Source organism: Anser brachyrhynchus (genome assembly GCF_964034855.1).
Source record: "Anser brachyrhynchus genome assembly, chromosome: 2".
In the NCBI taxonomy this organism is placed as follows: Eukaryota; Metazoa; Chordata; class Aves; order Anseriformes; family Anatidae; genus Anser; species Anser brachyrhynchus.
The window spans coordinates 74,704,462-74,723,248 of NC_137695.1; the positions used below are offsets into that span (position 1 = coordinate 74,704,462).

General features: G+C 38.7%; 1 protein-coding gene across 27 annotated transcripts in view; it reads left to right on the forward strand.

The window, feature by feature from the left end:
* Positions 1 to 18,787, forward strand: part of LOC308189761 (uncharacterized protein) — a 595,077-nt gene that overhangs the window by 79,080 nt on the left and 497,210 nt on the right. For 15 of the 27 annotated variants that reach the window (XR_013946580.1, XR_013946581.1, XR_013946582.1 and 12 more), the window contains exons 1-2: positions 5,393 to 5,531; positions 6,884 to 7,043. The gene's annotated coding sequence lies outside the window, so the exon portion shown is untranslated. Of the gene's footprint in view, positions 1 to 36; positions 993 to 4,224; positions 4,561 to 4,600; positions 5,217 to 5,392; positions 5,636 to 5,715; positions 5,836 to 6,883; positions 7,044 to 18,787 lie in introns of those variants that run through there. The other 12 variants (XM_080580235.1, XM_080580224.1, XM_080580221.1 and 9 more) reach the window with 6 other exon arrangements.

The window sequence follows — 18,787 nt, forward strand, 5'->3', positions numbered from 1 at the left end:
CTTAAAAAAAAAAAAAAAAAAAGGTGGTGGGGGAGGGGGAAGAAGTTGGGCCTTTAAGTTGGTTCAGTATGTAGTATTTCAACTCTTACTTTTCAATGCAGGGTTGCAGAACAGCTTTCCATTTCTTCATTTACAGTTGTGTGTTGCGTTTTTCATTTGTTTGTTTTTAAGTCTGATGAGTTAACCCTTCACTCTGTGACCTTATTCCTCTGCAGCACCTAGAAATCCTTCCTGATAAGAGTAGTCCATGCATTTACGGCCACTTCTTTGTTGCCATACTTTTGTCTGAATACTGCATTTCTGTAGTTATTTATGGAAAAATTGTTCTGGATGATTACAGGTCCCTGTTGATTAGCTTCAGAATGTTTTCTGTAACAGCATGGTAACCTTTAGGATCTGCCCAGCATTTTTACTCAACTTGCTTTCTGATTTCCTTCCATCAGATCAGGGAAATGACTGCTTTTTCTTCCCCTTTTCTAAATCTCAGTCTGCTTCTCCAGAATCATCCCTTCATGTACTAGTTGCTAGTTATTTTTTGTATTACTGTATGTTACATTCAAAAGTAATGCTTGAAATGGGGATCGCAGTCTAATCCCTGTCTATTTCAGTCTTCTGGGGAAAATTATCTAAACAGAAAACATGAAAACTTTACTTAGAACATGAAGCCTTGTGAACATTTTCAGTGAATTGTTTTATCCACTTAATCTGAAAGTCATATAGATCACCTGTGTTTGAAGTATTTTAAAATGGTATATGCTTAACAACTGTAGAATGATGTTATGTTTTCAGATGTTTGATGGTTGGTAGTCATTAGCATTTATCCTATTAGGCTAAGTTATTATAAGTGTCATCAAAGTTTTGCTTGTTAGTGTTAATGAGGTATCCTGCAGGAATTGAGTAGGAACCTCTTCTGTTTCCTTGCTGATGCCTTTGTGTGTGTGTATATATATATGGTACAATGCAAGTCCTTAGTGGAACAAGAGTCCTATCAGGTTTTGTTTTAGTCTAAGAGGAGTTTCTGCTTGTCATCCTAATTTTGCATAGTCATTATGCTCAAAATGTTTTTTGAGTGCACCCTTAGTTATTTATTTATTCATGTAAGGCAGTGCTGGGCATAAAGCATTGTGCTAGAGAAAGCTTGATAAAAAAAAAAAAAAACACTTATAAATAATGAAAATACAAATACAGCTGGGACATGCATGCTTTTCAATAATATGATGGAAGAAAGGGCAGCTAGGAATCTTGTCTTGATATTGATCTTCTTGTTTTGTTGGTTTCCAATACTTTATTTCAGTAAGTTACCGGTCTATAAAGTTTAATAACTATTACTGATAGAGAGATGAGTATATGTCATTATATTTGCTACATTTACTTATTTTTTCTTCCTCACTTTTAAGTATCCAGTTCTTGATGTTTGTGTGAGGAAAGCTTGTTATCTAGTACTGCCTTTAGAAGCAAGACTCAGTATCACTCACGGAAAGACAGGTTGTAGACAGAGTCTTGAAAACCAAGCTCTCCTCTGTGCTAATTACTCCTGGCAGCAAGGAGTGTCCTGAACCCTCAGAAGCCCCTGGGGAGGCTGCTGACACCTTGGCAGGGCAGGAGCCTTCAGGCAGAGCAGGAAAAGGAGGTGAAGCCTCCCATACCTCAGTGCTATCTATAGCTAAACAGGGGGGAAAAAGCATTTTTCTATGGATCCTTCCCAGTGGCGGCCAGGCTGCTGCATGGGAGAGGCCGAGGGGGTGCAGCAGCCAGCCCTGATCCAGGCCTTGCCCCCTGCTGCTGCATGGGGCCTCAGTGTCTGTGGAGCTGGGCCCGTGGGGTGGCGGTGGGGCACCTGGGCTGGTTCTGGAGGGGCGGCTCTGAGGGAAGCACCTGGGTGCCTGGCCTCCATGGCAGTGCCCTGCGGGGCAGCGGGAGCCCTGCGTGCGGCCAGCCCGTGAGAGGGGCGTCCACGTGGCCATCCGCAGGTAGCCTGGGGTGACTCACTGCCACCTGTTCTCTGCTTGGTGCATGTGCACAATTGTCCTGATTTCCAAGGCTGTTTTAGCTTTGAGTTTTCAACAGTTTCTGGACACCTGAGTGGTGTGTTTGCATGTGCCTGACCGACCATAGCACCGTCTCTTCTGTGAAGGCTGGCTTGGCAGAGGAGGTAGCCGTTGGCTGTAAGGAGTTGTGGGTCAGCAGGAAAATGATCCTGTTTGCTCTTTCTTTCTCCCTCTGTTGGCTCTCCTACTTTACTTTGTAAATGAGTACTTGTTTCTAAAAAGTGCTTGTTTCTAACCTGTGTGAGTCTATATTCCAGTAAAGACTTTGCACGCAAAGTCCTACTGCCCTACTTGCAACAGTGATGGGAACTTTGGTTCTAAGGTTGGGATGTGAGATACAGATACAAGAGGACAGAAATTATTATGTACTCTGACATAGTATTATTACATATTTTATTTTTGGGGGGGGGGCGGGAATCTTGACCAAATCTGTTTATCTCCTTGTTTCTTACCTCCTTATCTTTAAAACAGGAGATAGACCTGGAATTATTTTGAAGATTACTGTAGTTTATATATGACAGTTTTAAAGTGGTAATCTCTTCCATTGAGCTGTCTCTGGCTTTGTAGTGTTGCACAAAAACATATTACAAGTTAGAAATCCTTACTCAGGTGCAGAGATAGAAAAAAATTCATATAAGAAGCTGAGCTGTTGAGTAACTAGGCAGAAAGTGCTACTTTAATCACTGAAGCCTAAAACCAATAAGATTAATCTAGAGTTCCATAATGTCTGCACAAGAAAATTACTTTGGGAGTTAGAAGGCATTGCAAAAAAATAAAAATAAAAAATCCACAAACGTTGCAAGTTTTTTATCAAAATTATTTCAAAAGAAACTCCATCACTAAGCTAGACATGTATTAGATTTCTTCTTTTTATCCTATTAATGGTTAAAAAAATAAAAAATTTCCAGGTAAAAACATAGTTATTGGGTTTGTGTAATACAGCATTGGAACATTGCATTTTTTTGAACCATTTAATTAACAAAGCTAAGTTGCATTTCAAATATGAACTACTGTGAAATACGTTTATTCATGAAGACTTTGTGCAAGTTTGCCACTGATACTATAATATTTGTTTATGCAGAGAGAGGTTATTGCAGAACAAAACTTCCTAAAGTTTGAATTGGATTTGGATTTCTGATCTGCTAGGAAGGTATAAGAAAAAAAAGGCAGATACTGTACTCATTTCATAAGAACAACTCAATTTCCAAAAGAAGTATACGCCTTCACAGAATCACAGAATCGTCTAGGTTGGAAGAGACCTCCAAGATCATCTAGTACAACCTCAGCCCTAACACTAACAAGTCCTACACTAAACCATATCACTAAGGGCTACATCTAAACGTCTTTTAAAGACCTCCAGGGATGGTGACACCTTGGAGACCTGCTGCGGATATGGGTACGGCCCGGCGCGAGATTTACACCTTCTCCCCCGGATTTTCACGGGCCGCCGAGAGCTCACCGGACGCCGCCGGAACCGCGACGCTTTCCAAGGCGCCTTACAGTGGATCATATTCCCATAATCATTTGCTTACGTGATGATCACTATTTACTATATAATAATTTATCATAATAATTTATGAATATTTGCCTTAAACGTTAATCATTTCAGTTCCTATTTATGTAAATCCAATGCGCCTTGCTCATAAACCGTAATTTCTCTGAGGTGTAGTTATTGTAGCTGAAACACTGATGGCTTTATGGCTCAGGTGTTGAGGATGTGAAAGAACAGCAAGAGGTTTTGACTTGCATGTGACATGTATTTCTTGAAATTGGAATTTTCTCTAGACTGTGGTACAGTGTATGTAGGTAAAGACGTGCACTAATATTCCTTTAAATGATGAATTTGGATATAACTGAAGGGAAAGGAGAACCGATTTTGCTTTATGAGAAATGAAAGCTTTTACTAGTGGATGAGCAAATCTTGGATAAAAAGGGTCAATTTTGACTTGAAATAACACACTGAACTTGCTCCAAATCTATATTTTATTCTTTACTTTTAAAAAGTTTTGTGATACTGAACTAAAACAACTTCAGAATATAAATTAAAACTTCTTTGGGAAAAAAAAAATTCAAAATATCAAAACAGAAATGTTTTCAGTTTTTCATTTAAAAAGAAATCCAATGTGATTCAGTTAGCTTTTCATATCGTTATGAAACTGTACATTTAGCTAATAATACATTTGCCAAGCCTTACTGAAAAAAAATGATTGTTCTCACCAAATGCATGTCTCTTTACTGAGGAAGTGAAAAATGTTTTATTGCAGATTGCAGAGCCATTCTAATTCAGCTAGAATCTGCAGGAAGAGCTCTCCCGGCTTTTCTAAGTGGAACACTTTACCAAAAGTGTTTCACTCAAGGCAGATGAAGTAGAATTTGGGGTGATACAGGAGGCAGAAGAAAGCACGAGGTTTTGGATGAGATTGGGCCCCACGTTCAGGTCCAGGGTGCAGCTTATGGGCAAAAGATGTCTCTTGAAAAAGGCTTCAGCATGGAGGAGACAGGTGGTCAGCTGGTTAGTATAGCTCACCTTAATTAAGCATCTAATTGGAAACTGACTGCCAGGCCCTGAGTGCACCAAGAGGTGCTTCTCTGCACCCCCCTCTCTGACCCCATCCTTCAGAGGCTTTGGGCAGCTGTGACCAAACACAGCCCCAGAGAGGCTGGGGCACCTCGTGGCTGCCCCCTGCAGTGGCCAGGCCCTTGACTTCCTTCTCCGTGGGAGTGTGTATTTCGATTCTTCTGGGCTTGGATCCTAAAGTACTAATACATCAGTAGCCAGCTGCAAACACTTGTCTGCAACTGTTGCCAGAAGTACACTTAGTAAACTTATGCTAAAGATCTCTGCCATAGGTTTGAATGTCCAGAATGTTTCTGGCTTTGATTTTTCCCTTGCCCACCTTGACTGCCCAAGACCCACCTCATTCGTTGTGGCCTTGTCACCACAGCCTCAAATGGCCAACACACAGCTGACCCTGGGTTCCCTAATCCTGCCTTTGACATGGCCCTGCTCAGCTCCCTGGAATGTGGTAGGACTGCACCCTTCATAGCTGGAAAATGTTTTTCCTTAAAAGAAACATCACCGGAAAATCTGGCTCTAAACCAAAGGATGGCTGTAAGTAACCTGAGATGTGCTCGTTTTTCTACAGTGTGCCCTCAGAAAACTTAAAGGTAAGGGAATGGCAATTTGCAGGAATTTGGAATTTGCTGCCAGTTGCGATCTGAGTTTTCTGTAGTTGCTTAACCTTCCAACAGTGCTACAGACTGTAGAAAAAATAATGATAAGAATTAAGGCGGACCTTTAGGATATCTTTATTAAGTATACTTGTGAGAAGGGTTGCAGCAAAATTGTTTGCAGCTGGCTACTGATGCATGGGTACTTCAGGAGCCAAGCCCAGAAGATTCAAAATACCTATTCGCTTTGAGAGGGCTGGCAAAGATAGCCAGATGGTTCTTGTTGGGGAGTATGTGGTTTCAGTGTGTGAGGTGAGAAATGCTTAATTTTTCTTCCCTTTTGTAGAACCAAGTTTTGGTAAGAGAACTAGTTTGTGTTCTTGTGGCTGACTATTATCATCTGTTATTATATCTAGGTATATCATCTTCTAATTTAGTCTTTTAGTCTTTTATGCTATTTGTAATATATATATATATAATTTTTCTGAAATGCATAAAGCAGTTCATCTAAGGGTTAGAAAGTACCAAGTTCTGGTTCTAAAACTGTAGGGAATACTTCTTTACCATATCATATAAGAAATGATAAGTAATCTCTGTTCTACTGAGTAGGCTTAAGGTAAAATAGTAAGTGCTGCTGAATTGCATGCTTTACATCAGCTTAAAAATTATATGGGGAGCTAGTACAGGAGCTACATATTGCTCCTCTGTAGTAGCTAAAAGTGTTCATGATGTATTGTTAATGTAGCAAACTGTAAAATAGCTGTACTTAACTGTGTGAATTGTTACTTATTTCTTAAAAAAACAAATACTGAAATATGTAAAATAATTCCAAAAAGTCTGCTTTACTAGTCTTGGGGGTCTACTTACTGAAAAGACTTAGGTGAAAGACTTGGAGATAATTTATTGCAAACATTTTTTATTAGAACATAGATAACCAGTAGAATTCAATTATGTATAAAATAGTGGGTGGTACAGAAACAAGTGGGCAACCCAAAACTGATGTGTAAGTACAGCTGTGTGCTTTATCACAGAAATAGAGTAACAACTAAGAGGCATTTTCACAATATGCTATGTAAAACTACCTGGCAGAATACATGGTTTTAGTAAAGTATTCTGTTTTGTTCCACCTTGCAAAATCCTTGAAAATGTATTTGTTCTTCTCATAATGTTTATTTACGTTTTAAATGTGACTGTGGCTGGAAGGAATTTACTGGAATGACTAGAAGAATTGTTATCTCATGACAATAGATTGTGGTGTTCTGATATGTGATCTATATTCTCACCACATTAGAAAACTAGATGTTTACTCTTTGCATGGAAAGAACTTCCTCCTATTCAGTCCAGAGATGCTGAGATCATGGGGAGTTTTTCTGTAGTAGATGATTGCCATGATTCAAGTTCTATCAATATAATTATGTATCAAAATCAAGATAATTACATGATAAATAAATCTGAGGACAGTCTTGCCATAAAAAACTATAGTCAAATCAAACTACATGAGGAATATGGTTTATAATAATAAAAAGAAGTATGATTGAGCTGCGTAGTATTACTTGAAATCTCATATGTTGACCGTTATGCTAGAGGCTTCTTTTTCTAATTACTTTCTTGATTCTTTTCTCAGCTTTAAGGAAGGATTCAAATTATACTTTTTTTTTTTTTAGTAAGCAATAGACTTGGAATGGACTTCAGCAAGAAACTGGAAACAATAGATAACAGAGAAAAGTCCACAACCACAAAAAAGTACAGGCAATTGAAATAATTAAATGGTGAAGAAAAAGATACAAGAAAACCAAGTGTGGGAACATGTACATAGATTGCCAAGTAAGTTTCTTCATTTTAATTCCTTTTTTTTTTTTCTCCTTTGGGGCATTCATTAAGAGAGCAGGTTTCTAGGCTTGACTGATTACAATGAATTACGTTTTATTTTGGTCAAATGCTTTGCTGTTGTACAAGGTATGTGAGTGCATTCTGTAACAGTTACCGTAATCGTACTTATAAATTCTAATGACAAGCAAGAAGATTTCCCTTCTGTAACAGGCCATATGGTGAAGGACAGAAGAGGATTATAGTCTAATTAAGCTTGGAAGTCTCTTGTGTTGCCCACTGCTCAAACAAAGATCACTTGTGTACTGAAACCAGGTTGCTCAGGGCTTTATCCTTAAGAAAGCTTGAAAATCTTCAGGGATGGTGAGTGTACAGACTCCTTGGGCGTTCTGTTCCACTGCTTGAACAGTCAGTCTCAAGATGGAGATGCTTTCCCATGTATCTAGTCTGAATCTCATATTTTTTAATGTTTGTTGCATCTTACTGTCTCAGCGTGCACGTCCATAAATAGCCCTTGTATGTATGAGTAGGCTGTCTTTAGGTCTCCTTGTACCCATGTTTTCTCCAGGCTTGAATAGGCCCCATTCCCTTAGCCTAAACTCACAGTGCAAGTGGTGCTGCCCCCTACCAGCATGGGGACCTTCTGCTGAACCTGCCCCGGTTTAGCGACATCCTTGCTGTGTTGGCTAGCTCAAAACTGAACGCAGTATCCAGGTGTGGTCTCATCACTAGAGTGGGATAGACCCTCCCCTCAGTGTCCTGGCAGTGCCCCTGTGAACAGCTCCCTAACCCTGATCCTATGAGCCCAGTCAACCACCCATTATTATTTTTTTGTCCATCTATCCAGATCATAATGTTGTGGGACAGTGTGGAAAGCCTTGTTACATTCAAGGTAGTTGGTATCCATTGCTTTCTCTTTGTCTTCAACCTGGTCATTTTATTCTAGAAACAAAATTTGGGCCTTTAGGAAAGCAGTAGAGCATTCTCTCAAACTCTTTTATAAAGCTCTGTATTGTTTTGGAAACTGGATGAAAGACATAATTTTAGTGCCTGGCTGTAAAAACAGATATAAACAAGAGTTCAGGTTAATCAAAGGCTGGGGATGCTTCTGTAATAAAGACCCTATACGGAAGAGATGGACTTAACTGGAATGAGGAACTAGGGCTTTTGAAATTGAAAGCTCACTAACATATCTGTCAACTTAAAAGCATGATAAATTCAGCAATAGTGAATGAAAAAATCACTCAAGATTCTGTCTGTTGTTAATGAAGTCACAGAAACTCTGTATCCTTGAGCAGAGATGCAACAGATCTGAAATCTTCAGTTACAGGGCCTCCCTATAACAATAAAACCATGATAAGTTTATATTCAGCATCCCTGAAGATTCAATCCAAAATCACTGTGTGCACAGTTTCAAAATGGCAAACTGCATGAAAACGAGATGAGCAAAAAAATCCACAGCATGACAGTGAATAGCTGTTTCAGCTTCCCATGAGAATCCCAAGCACAAATAGAGTGATTAATGATGTCGCTAGGCACCTAACAACCAATTTATTATCAGTAGTTACAAAATATGTTAAGTATGTTAAAATAACATCTGTTACAAATAACAGTATAGTGAGGTGAGGTCTGATCCCATCTTAAGCGTCACGTAGGGTACTGAAAATCACTGTGTTACTTATTGAGTTCTGCATGTCCTTCCTGGATGCAAATACATCAGAGCCTTTTGTTACTCTCTCCACTTTGCTCCCACCATAAAGCATTTTTCTGGGTGCTTATGGATGATACAGGCTGCCTGGGATGTTTTCGACACTGACGGGCTGTGGGAATAACATTGCATCCTATAGATTATGTGAAGTGTGTTGCAACTTGTGCTTTGAGACTTCCATGACTGTCCAAAATCAAACTATGGTTGTAAGACAAGGGCAAATTGTGAAGAATTGTAGAAAAACCTTATAAGACTAAGAAACTAGATAATAAAATTAAATTCAATATAGATAAATGTAAATTAATGCTGATGACAAAGAGAGCAGACAAACCTAACTTGCCCTTTTAAGTACAGATTCCCAGTCATTGGACTTGGGAGGCAGATTTCAGAGTTAGGAAGGAATATTTCTCAAGAATGTAAATTCTCTAACTACTGACTGTCACAGAAGAATTGTTAGGAATTATTAGGAAGACAGTAGAGATCAGAACAGAGAAAATCATTAAGCTTCTGTATGATTCCATCTTTTTCTAAAGAACGTGTACAGTTCTTCTCTAATATTAGAAAAAAAGGGATGATACAAAGTTGGAAAATATAGGGATGCACAGTAATGGTGATCAAAGATAGGGAAAAAGCTTCCATCTAAGAAATAGGTAGGGTAGGACTCTTCAGTCTTGAGAAGTTGCAGAAAGAATATGACTGGGGCTTGTTGAAACTTCATATAGATTTAATGGGAGAAGCAGAGGTGTGATTATGCCCTGTCTTTTCCAAAATAAGAACCTGGGCTATCAATGTACACCAGTAGGAGTCACATTAACAGTAAACAAAAGAAAGTAGTTCTTCATATATTGGTTTGTATTCCTGTGGAACTAGTAGCCACAGGACTCTGACTAATAAAAATAAGCAAAGATTTTAGCCAAGAGCAAAGCAATTGCTAAACACATTTTCTAAAGTGGTTTTGGATCGCTAGCATTCAGATTTAATGGTTTGATTTTAAAACAAGGTAAGCATTTGTAAATGTTTGTAACTCACTGTTCAGACTGATGTGAGAATTGAATTATGATTTCAAACGTGTTTCTGAATTTTTTAAAAGGAATTTGAAGCTGATGTTGAGAAACAACCCTTTGAAAATTGTTGGGTTTTAAATGTTTTTACTTACTGTTAGTATTACTTATTATAGACTTTTTAAAAACTATTGGAACTTTCTGCTGAGGTAGCCATACAAAAATGCATTTTTTATGTTTCTACAAGTTTTATCTTTGAAGAAAATGTCCATACAAAAGAAAGCCCATGCAGTTCTCGGTTTTCATTAACAACTTCTAACAGTTCTAGTAAACTAGATCTAAACATAGCACAAAACCCATTGCTATTACTTATTTCAGTTACCTAACTAGTAATATTACATATTTCTTTTCTTTTTTGAAAAATAAGCATGTACCTGAGGCATGCATTTTTTTCTGTGTATTAAGGTCTTTCTTGGTAATTCTTGTCAAATACAATGAGATTGCCAGAAATCAGTGTGAAAGAAACTGATAAAAAGCCAAGAAAAGGTTTGCGAAGTGACCTTACTTGTAAGGGTTGAAGTGTTCACAATTTACAAGGTGGGATGGGAGTGGAAATAAAGCCAAAATGGAACCAAGTGAAAGAAGCAGGCTGGGAAACATGGAATTGACAGAGAAGGCTAGCTAGTTTGTTCAATCCAAATGCTTTTTGTCCTCAGTTCATTCCAAAACGTAGCAGTAGTAACTACTGAACCTTTGATGTGAAAAATGGTGGTTGTTGATTAACATATGATATAAGCCATTACAATACTTTTTAATTAAAAAAATAAACAGAACAACAACAACAAAAAACCACTGACCACTCCTATAGATTACACAATGGATTGTAAAGTCATTATGAAACACTGGTGATTCAGAGCAGTGTTGCTACTTGCAAGAATATTAATCATTTGTAGATTTAAATTAAATTATTTTTTCAAAATGCTGTTCTGTATATAACCAGCTCTGCTGATGCTAATCTACAAAGCTAGTTTGCTTTCCCCTTCATTAGCCCATCTGTATGTTCTCTGAGTTGAATAATGATTTCATCTGATCAAAAACATCCTTGTAAAACTGAAAACTGAATTTGAGGTAAAGTAAAATGTGTAGAGAGTTTTAAGACTTTGAAAGACAAGTTTATTACTGTTAAGATGATGGAATGGCAGAAGTAGCCATTGCCACTCTGACTGATGAGTCATGCTCTGTTCTTTAAACACATAGCTATGGCTTAAAATTGTCAAATATTACTTAACTAAAGCCATATTCAGAGTTGTGTGTGCCAGTGGTAATTTCTTGATCAGTCAAGATTACTTTTATACTTTGGAAATGAGTAATACCAGTGCCAAATAACAAGATGTAACTTAGTAATAACTATTCTTCCTAGAATTCAAAATTGAAGGACATGCATATATATATTGAAATTGATATCTGCTATGAACTAAAACTATGAGATAAGCAAAACATATGAGGTTAGTTTGGAGGTGGTCAATTTTAATATGCATTTTAGAATCATAGAATTATCTGTGTTGGAAGAGCCCTTCAATATCACAAAGTCTAACCATCAATCTGACTGATGGAGTCCCATCACTAAACCAGGACCATTAATACTGTTCTGTGCTTTTTTATAGTGTGGAAATTGCTGTAATCTTACAGGTTATTAGAAGTTTATTTTTTTTAAATAAAGCTTTCTATGTACTTAGCTTTCTTGCCTGCCACAAGTAAATGATACTGGAATATGCAAATGAAAAATATTAAACCCCCCCTTTTTTTTTTTTGCTTGTTTGTTGTTTTTACTGCTATATTGCAGTAATACTGGCATGGAGCTGTGTCAGGGTAGGGTCAGGCTGGGTGTTAGGAAAAGGCACTTCCAGTGCCTGACCTCCCTCTTGGTGAACAGGCTCCTCAGTGCAGTGGTCACAGCACTGAGCCTGACAGAGTTCAAGAAGCATCTGGACAATGCTCTCAGATCCAGGGTTTGGTTTTTGGGTTGTCCCATGTGGAGCCAGGAGTTGGACTCTGTGGTCCTTATGGATCCCTTCCAACTCAGTGTATTCTATTTTTCTGGGACATCAAGACATGAACAAAGACATGAACATTTACTAAACTTTAAAAATTGGCACAAGGCAGTGCTAGAGGAATGTGCACGGAGTGCTAGCCAGTATTTGCTGCCTGTTTTTATCTTTACCTCTTTTAAGATTAGTCAATCTGCATTTGACTTTATTTTACATGTTTGGTTGTGCTCATAGTTTTTGTTAATCTTATGGTGGGGATCTGTAGCATTTTTACTGTTTTGTTTGATTTGCGATTTGCAGCAATGTTTATGTTGATGTTTCAGGTGCCATCCAGGTCTACTGAGCATTAAGGTGCTTATATATATATATATATATATATTTGCTTTGCTAGTTAGGGGTGTGAGCTGTTGCTGCTGCTGTTAAGCTTGTGGAATAGCATTGTGAGTGGATGTGTGAGTAGACGATGCTTTATTTTTTGGTTCTGTCATGCTTCAAAGTGAAAGCATGTTTGCTGCCTGGTAGAGGTGGCTCATGAAACTGAATATCCCTTTTTCTCAGTCACTTAGCATTGGAAATTGGTCTGGTAACTAGTCTGTAACATTTGTTGCTTCTATCCTTATATGTGGCATAGAATCATAGAATGGTCTGGGTTGGAAGGGATCATAAAGTTCACCTAGTCCAACCCCCTGCCATGGGCAGGGACAACTCCCACCAGATCAGGTTGCCCAAAGCCCCATCCAACCTGGCCTTGAACACATTCAGGGATGGGGCAGCCACAGCTTCTCTGGGCAACCTGTGCCAGTGCCTCACCATCCTCTGAGTGAAGAATTTCTTCCTAACTTCTAATCTAAATCTCCCCTCTTTTAGTTTTAAACAGCTCCCCCTTGTCTGATCACAATCTGCCCATGTAAAAACTTGATCTCCATCTTTTTCTAAGTCCCCTTTGAGTACTGAAAGGCTGCAGTGAGGGCTCCCAGAGTCTTCTCTTCTCCAGGCTGAACAGCCCCAGTTCTCTCAGGCTATCTACATATGAGAGGTGCTCTAGCCCTCTGATAAACTTTGTGGTCCTCCTTTGGACTTGATCTAACATGTCCACGTCCTTCTTGTGCTGGACGCAGTACTCCAGCACTCCAAGTGGGGCCTCACAAGGGCAGAACAGAGGGGGACAGTCACCTCCCTCGACATGCTGGCCATACCTCTGGTGATGCAGCTCTGGACACAGTTGGCCTTCTGGGCTGTAAGCGTGTACTGCTGGCTTATGTCAAGCTTTTTGTCCACCAGCACCCCGAAGTCCTTCTCTGCAGGGCTGCTCTCAGTGAGTTCTTTTCCCAGTCTGTCCTCATGTCTGGGATTGCCCTGGACCAGGTCCAACACCTTGGACTTGGACTTGTTGAACCTGATTAGGTTCATAGGTTCCCATTAGGAACCTAATATTAGGTACGTGGGCTCACTTCTCAAGTTTGTCAAGGTCCTTCTGGATGGCATCCCTTCCTTCTATTGTATCAATTGCACCACTCAGCTTGGAGTCATCTGCAAACTTGTTGAGGGTGCACTCAATCCCGCTGTCTGTCACTGATAAAGATATTAAAAATCACCGGTCCCAGGACAGACTCCTGAGGGACGCTGTTTGTCACCAGCCTCCGCCTGGATATAGAGCCATTGACCGCCACTCTCTGGGTGCAGCCTTCAAGCCAATTCCTTATCCACTGAATGGTCCACCCATCAAATCCATCTCACTCCAATTTGGGGATCAGGCTGTCATGTGGGATCATGTCAAAGCCTTTACAGAAGTCCACATAGATGACATCGCTTGGTCTTCGTCTGTCAACTAATGCAGTCACTTCATCGTAGAAGGCCACCAGGTTGGTCAGGCACGATTTGCTCTTGGAGAAGCCATGCTGACTGTCTCGGATCACTTCCTTGTCCTGTGTGTGCCTTGAAATTGCTTCCAGGAGGATCTGTTCCATGATCTTCTCAGGCTCACCTGGGAGGTGAAGTTCACCAGTCTGTAGTTCCCTGGGTCCTCCTTTCTGCTGTTTTTAAAAATGGGAGTGATGCTTCCCTTTTTCCACTGCCTGGGAACTATTTGTTTCTGGAGCTGCAAACTTAGGATTTCCTTGAGGGATTTGTTCAAGTCATGTTTACCTGTTGTTAAAAGCGAATCTTAGTTTTCAGTCACATCACATACCTACTTTTGCTTATTGAAAGATTTTTGGTAGTTTTTTGGAGAAATGAGTGATCAGAGGGGAAGCTAAATTAATGAGAACACTGCATTTCTGCATTTTTTGAGGGTTCTGTTTGGTTTTCTGTTGCCCCATAAATTAACAGAAGTCTTGTATAATGTTCAAATGAAGAGATGTATTTTCCCATCAGTTTTACATTGTAGCACCTTGAGGTAGTCTTGGATAAATCAAGATGGAATGAAGAGGCCTTTTTGCTTTCTGAAATCCGAGGCCTGTGAGATATTTCTTTCATTTTTTCAATGTATTTGTTTAAGTGTTTGTGCAGCACAAATATGTGGGATCTGATGTGGCATTCTTTCACTCTCAGTTTTTTGTTAGTTTTGAGGATACACAAGATGGAGATGTTATTGCTAATGCAGCTGTATCTGTTGATGGACTTGTTCTTAGTGTGTAGTAGTTTTGACTGTATTTCCTATGGTTTATATCAAGATAGTGTCCAGATTTGAAATAAAAATTACATAAGTTAGGAGGAGTAATGTAACATTTCCTTTTGACATTATCTTCGATGTACTGTCAAGGTCACATGAACTCCAGTGTTAGATTTTTTTGAAGGGCTTTCTTCACCTCTTAAAGGGTTAATAATTTGTTGCGTATTTTGCTGGGTTTTAATACCTGTATTCAAACTTAGTTCATTGTCAGGATTATACTTTGGATTCCAGTGCATGGGCTTTGCAATGCTCTGCTGCCATTTCACTCTTGTTAGTAGTCAGACTAAGTTATGTTTGTTGATTCAGAAGTGCAGGTAAAGGGCACAAACAATGTAATGGAACAGGCTTCAGTCTCAGATATGCGTTAAAGAACCAGGAAAACATTTTAACCAGTAAAAGTGAAGATTTTGTTTTTAAATTCCCAAATAATTTCCCAGTCAAACTTGAGATTTTATCTGGGAAGTGTCTGTCCTGTTCCTCTGTTGGGCAGTGAGACTGGTTATTCTTCAGTGAAGGCTCAGCCCTGGTTGCTCATAAAGGAGATCTCTGTTGTCTTCTTTCCATCTCTTTTACCTCGGAAGTAAGTCCCGAATGCCACCTACACAGCGTTTCTGAGGTGTGACACTTCTGTGATGATAAACCTCAAGTTATCTGGCTTTGTTCTGTTGAGGCAATGGGGCAGGCAGAAAACCTAGCACCAGCCTGGTTGCCCTATTCATGGGAATCCTTTCTTGATGTTAATCTAATCCACTTGATTGTGACAGGAATTGGGGTCCCTGCAACCAAATTCCCAAAAGGATGTGTAAAAGGGTAGCAACTTTTTCATCTTGATGTGAGTAAAAAATAGCAACCTCAAGAGCATCTGTCTCATAACATCTGTAGCTACCTCGTTTGGCTAAGCAACGCTTATCAGCTTACCCTGAACTGGAAACAGCAATAATAACTTGGTAATAATGATCGCAGCTGCACGCTTTCTCTATGACTTTAATAAACTGAGTTATTAAAGTTATTAAACCTAAGTTTAATAACTTACAGTTGAAGGAACTGATGTCTATCAAACACTTAGTTTGTATTTGTTTATTTTCATTAATTACTGCAGATTGTCTGCAGAATGTGGATTTGTGGCTATACAGTGATAGGATAAACACTACATACCCTTCTATGTAAAATAATGTCTCTTTAATTTGTAGAATATTCTCATTATCTTTAGTACATAGAAACCTCTACGTAGCAATATTTGGTTTAGAATGACAGTCCTTTTTGCTCTGCGGAATTGTAAAGGATTGCTTTGTAGTTCACTGACTATTTTATGGAAGTTGGTTTCATTCAGTGTGATAAATGATGATAGATACAGTTCAAAAAATGTAACTGGATTGGGTTCCAAATGTTGTAACAGATCAGATGCTCTTTTATCTTCCCCCTGAACTTGGATCTAGTGTAGGTCTGTTAAAATTGTTAAAACCGAAATGGGCTAATGTGTCTGGAGCAGTCTCCTTTCCCATCAGCACCGTGTACAGTACCGTGCAAACCAGCGCTCTGTGCCAGATGCAGGAGCAGTCACACGTCACACCCTTGTGCAGTCCTGTTTCCTATTTCTGTTCAGTCTGGATTGTCTCCTCTATTAGTTTTTACTGCTTGAACATCTTCATTTAGAAGCTTTACTAGATTTAATGGGTTATTTTTGTAGTGTTTATTTTTTTGCTGTTGCTAAGGGTGGCCAGTAAAAGAACAGTAAAATGCAAATCATTTACACATTTTGATGAACAAGTTCCCTGAGGTTTAAAAGAAACTACAGCATTTTCACTGTAGCACTGTGACAATGAATCATTGGCAATGCCCTGTGTGCCAAAGTCCCAGGTGCACAGCTTTCAAAAACAGCACACAGGAAAAACAGCAGTATTTGTTTTCCTCATTCATCAATTCTGTGAAGCCAAATTAGCTTCTGGAATCCCCACAGCAATTTGTAAATGATGTATGAAATAAAATATTCCTACCTGCAGAGTGCAAAGGGCAAAGAAAAAAATAGCTTTTCCATCCCTGTTCTGACATGCTATTTCAGCAATACTCGGTATCTAGTTAGACACTGCCAGAAATAAGATACTAGTTCCAGATGCATAGAAAAATACCATTTACAGAATTCTGTGCATTTTTCTCTCATTTCCCATTTGTTCTCTCAGCACTGCTAACCTCGACAGATCAATCTTTCAGAAAACATACTTGTTCATGCAAGTCTATCGATAGTTTTGAGAAATGGAATGATTTTTCTTGTATTTTTCTGTCTGATCATGGCTTGAGGAAGAGAATGAACTGCATGTCCTCTCCAGGTCCACTGCTCTATACTGTGATTAAGATTACACGTGCATATTTCTTCTCTGCTATTTTGCTTATATAGGATTTAATTCCCTAGATATTACCAGCTGTTTCTGGAGACAGACTAAAAACATTTTTCAGTGTTAATTTTGCTTTCTGTTGTTCTTGAAATTTTAATAAAAAATTTATAGTTCTTCCTTTCCATTTGGAACTGAGCATTCACTATAGAAGAGGTTTGCATTTGTATCTGGTCTCAGTTTATGTAAAGCTCTGCATGTTATTAACCTTTTTATATTTAGAAAAAAATGTTTTCTGTTTTGGTCACCTGCATCACAGGTTACATGGTGGACTTACAGTCAGTAACCTATCAACTATTTATGATAATTCTATGGAATTTCTTATCAATGCAGATGCTGTTAGAGAAGACTTTAGAGTGCGGATATTAGAAAAAGAATGTAATGGCAAGAAAATAGTAAATGCTGTGTCACTGGACCAATAAATGACTGGAACATCCCTACAAAAATAAAGAAAACAAACCTTATAGTGCTTTTCTTCTTACACTACCTGTTCAGGACAGGTATAATTCAACTTAGATGTGACCAGTTCAAAATTGATAAGTTAAAAAACATTCCCATAGAACACAAATAAAATCTGGTACTGCTTGTTGAAGCTAACTGAAGGGTTAGACCTCAGCTGGAGTAAGAGATATGTCTATACATGTATACACATACACATATATAGAGACATTCATAAGTTCCAGGTGGTATGGTTGGAATTAATTCTGGAGGGTGTGTAACCTCTAATGCTGCCAAGTGCAAGCACATTTTTTACCTGAGGTTTGAAAGGAATTCTGCTGGTATGTTAATGTCTTCATGTTTTTTGGGGGGTGAGTGTTTTTTTCTTGCACCTGTTTCGAAATCACTCTGTGTGTCTTTGAAAATAAATTCAAACCAGTGGATTAATGAAATAATTCCTACATCTCATGAAACTGTCCAAGTCCTTGGACATCTGTGTACGCGTACTCTCCTCCCAAACAGTTGGAAAGTACTGTCTAGTGGTTAGTGGGGTCAGTGAACTACTGAAGTCAGTGTTGCTTGCAGGCATTCATAAATGTTCAGATGCAGCCACCAACTGCATAAGTCTGTGCCACCGAGAAACGTGGTTAATCACTCTGTGCAGATATCCACACAAACACAGCTATATTACTTCTGATACTTGAGTAAGGTCGTTTCAACGTAGCTCAGGTTGTTCTTCATGGCACCACATTGCACAGTGTAGCAATGAAAAAGGGAACTGTGGTGATGTGCTTCTTGGAAAGTCCATATTGACCCTGCAGTATCTTTACCTCTTTTACTTTTATCTTCAGCATTGAAGTTGATGAAACATCAAGAAAGAAATATGTTATTGTTTATCCTTCTTTTTCCTCAAGGTTAAAGATACTCTCAACAACTCCCACACTAAGACTGTGGTGACAGAACTGTGAATTACCAGAATTTCACGACTTTGTTACAAGAACTTTAGAACCTGAAAATAAATTAGCTCCATCTATAAAAAACTCTGTGATTAGTGGTGGGGGTTACTAAGCCCACTATCCTTTAAAGATAATGTGTGATTAGATCTCGTAATGCCTGATAAGGCATGGTATTGTATTAAACATATATCGGGGGAATTCTGCTAACTCTTTCCTGTATGTATACTTGATATCTACATGGGAACTGTTATGTGAGTTCAGCTAAATTCTGAGCATAAGCGTTTACATAGTTTTTCTTCTCTAACAGGCTTCCTGTTTATATGCACTGCTGGGAACCTAATGCTTTTTGAGTTCTTTTGCTTTTGGCAAATACTACAGTTTTTCTATGGGAAAACAAAATAAAAATGTTTACAGGTCAGACTTTGTTCATAAGCAGTTTAAAAATGTTAACAACAGATATCTTTGCTTTCTTTTCCCACACTCCAATATTTTTCTGTTGGTACTGTGATTACCCATGCTCATGCAAAAGTTG